General features: G+C 36.0%; 1 pseudogene; it reads left to right on the forward strand.

Moving 5' to 3' along the window:
* The first annotated feature begins 1,047 nt into the window (after positions 1-1,047).
* Positions 1,048-1,748, forward strand: LOC118542581 (nascent polypeptide-associated complex subunit alpha pseudogene; annotated as a pseudogene).
* Positions 1,749-3,305: the final 1,557 nt, after the last annotated feature.

Below are 3,305 nucleotides of genomic sequence, written 5' to 3' on the forward strand. Positions count from 1 at the left end.
CAAAACTCTGGAAAGACCACAAATACATGGAGATTAAATAAATGCTACTAAGTGATGAATGGTCAACCAGGAAATACAAGAAAAAAAAAAATACATGGAAGCAAATGAAAATGAAAACACAATGGTCCAAAACCTTTGGGATGGAACAAAAGTGGTCCTAAGTGGGAAGTATATAACAATACAGGCCTACTTCAAGAAGCAGGAAGAATCTCAAATAAACAACCTAACCTTACACCTAAAGGAGCTAGAAAAAGAATGACAGACAAAGCCTAAAGCCAGCAGAAGGAAGGAAATAACACAGATGACAGCAGAAATAAATGATATTGAAACTAAAAAAAATTTTTTTAAAAATAGAACAGATCAATGAAACCAGTAGTTGATATTTTGAAAAAAATTAATAAAATTGATAAACCTCCACCCAGGCTTATCAAAAAGAAAAGATAAAGGACCCAAATATATAAAAGCACAAATTAGGAGAAATACAAACAATTATGAGAATATTATGGAAAGCTATATGCCAACAAATTGGACAACCTAGAAAAAATGGATAAATTCCTAGAAACATAAAAAGTACCAAAACTGAAACAGGAAGAAATAGAAAAGTTGGACGGACCAATAACCAGCAAAGAATTGAATCAGTAATAAAACATCTCCCAACAAACAAAAGTCCAGGGCCAGATGGCTTCACAGACAAATTTTACCAAACATTTAGAAAAGAGTTAATACCTTTTCTTCTCAAACTATTCCAAAAAATAGAAGAGGAAGGAAAACTTCCAATTTCATTCCAGGAGATCAGCATTACCCTGATACCAGCACCAGATAAAGAAACCATAAAAAAAGAGAACTATAGGCCAATGTCTCTGATGAACATAGATGTAAAAATCCTCAACAAAATACTAGCAAACCAAACCCAACAAACCATTAAAAAAATCATTCACTGCAACCAAGAGGGATTTATAATTGGGTTTCAGGATGGTTCAATATTCACAAATCAATCAATGTGATAATCACATTAATAAAAGAAAGGATAATCCTTCTGCAATAAGCATGGGCTACATTCTCACTTGCTCCCTTTCTGTTGCCATCTTGGTTCCATGTTCCCTGCACACAGTGCCAGCTGAACCCACAGAAACCAACTCTGCTAAAAAGCAGGAGTTACCATAGCCCCAGACTGAGACCGGGTCTGGAATAGAATCCAACATTGATGGATCAGAGCTTGAGGAACAAGATTCCACACTGGCAACCACATAAGCCCAGCTGGCAGCAGCAGCTGAAATTGATAAAGAACCAGTCAGTAGAGCAAAACAGAGCCAGAGTGAAAAGAAGATATGGAAGGCTATGTCCAAAATGGGTCTACGACAGGCTAAAGGGGTTACTAGAGTCACTATCTGGAAATCTAAGAATATCCTCTTTGTCATCACAAAACCAGATGTCTACAAGAGCGCAGCTTCAGATACCTACATAGTTTTGGGGGAAACAAAGATTAAGGATTTGTCTCAGCTGGGACAACTAGCAGCTGCTGAGAAATTCAAGGTTCAAGGTGAAGCTGTCTCAAACATTCAAGAAAACACACAGACTCCAACTGTACTGGGGGAGAGTGAAGAGGAAGAGGTTGAGGAAACACATGTAGAGGTTAAGGACATAGAACTGGTCACGTCACAAGCAAATGTGTCAAGAGCAAAAGCATCTGAGTTCTGAAGAACAGCAAGAATGACATTGTAAATGTTATTATAGAATTAACAATGTAACCATCTGAAAACAAGGATCATTTTTTTGGTGTTTCAAAAGAATAATTGCAGCTTGGCTTGAAATTTGTATTGTTTCTGCCATTAATAAAGTTATGGCTTCTTGTAGGATAAAAAATGAATTGATCAATGGAAAGATAGATAAGAGGATAAGAACCATATAATCCTTTCAATAGATGCAGAAAAAGCATTTGACAAAATACAACATCAATTCATGATAAAAGCCCTCAACACAGTAGGTTTAGAGGGAACATACCTCAACATAATAAAGGCCATATATGAAAAACCCACAGCTAATATCATTAATGGGGAAAAACTGAGAGCTTTTCCTCTATGGTCAGGAATGAAGAAGAATGTCCATTCTCACCACTTTTATTCTGCATAGTACTAGAATTCTTAGCTATAGAAATAAGACAAAAAAATAAAAGGAAACCAGATTGGCAAGGAAGATGTAAAACTTTCACTATTTGGAGATGGCATGATACTATATATAGAAAACCAGAAAGACTCCACCAAAAAAGTGCTAGAACTGATATACAAATTCAGTAAAATCACAGGATACAAAATCAATATACAGAAATCTGTTGCATTTCTATACCAATAATGACACAGCAGAAAGAGAAACTGAGAAAACAACCCTATTTATAGTTGTACCAAAAACAATAAGATACCTAGGAGTAAACCTAATCAAAAAAGTGGAAGACTCTGAAAACTTATATATAAAACACTGATGAAAGAAATTGAAGATGACACAAAGAAATGGAAAGACATCCCATGCTCATGGATTGGAAGAACAAATCTTGTTAAAATGTCTATACTACCCAAAGCAATCTACACGTTTAATGCAATCTCTATCAAAATACCACTAGCATTTTTCCCAGAACTAGAACAAATATTCCTACAATGTGTATGGAACCTCAAAAAACTGTAAATAGCAAAGGAACCTTGGAAAAGAAGAGCAAAGCTGGGGACATCAGAGAAAGTCAATCAGAGAAAGACAGGTACTGGACTTCAAGTTGTATTACAAAGCTGTAGTGATGGGGCACCTGGGTGGCTCGGTTAGTTAAGCATCTGCCTTTGGCTCAGGTCATGATCCCAGGGTCCTGAGATTGACCTCTGTGTTGGATTTCCTGCTTAGTGGGGAGTCTGCTTCTCCCTCTGCTCCTACCCCCACTCATGCTCTATTTCTCTCTCAGTCTCTCTCAAATAATTAAATAAAATCTTTTAATAAAAAAAGCTGTAATGATCAAAACAGTATGATACTGGCAGGAAAATAGACAAATAGATCAGTGGAACAGAATAGAAAACCCAGAAATGAACTTACAACTGTATGGTCAATTAATCTTCAACAAAACAGGAAAGACTGTCTATTGGGAAAAAGACTGTTACTTTAACAAATGGTGTTGGGAAAACTGGACAGGTACATGCAAAAGAATGAAACTGGACTACTTTCTTACACCATACACAAAAATAAATTCAAAATGGATTAAAGACCTAAATGTGAGTTCTGAAACCATAAAAATCATAGAAGAGAACAGAGGGAGTAACTTCTTTGACATC

This window comes from Halichoerus grypus, chromosome 3 (genome assembly GCF_964656455.1).
Source record: "Halichoerus grypus chromosome 3, mHalGry1.hap1.1, whole genome shotgun sequence".
NCBI lineage: Eukaryota > Metazoa > Chordata > Mammalia > Carnivora > Phocidae > Halichoerus > Halichoerus grypus.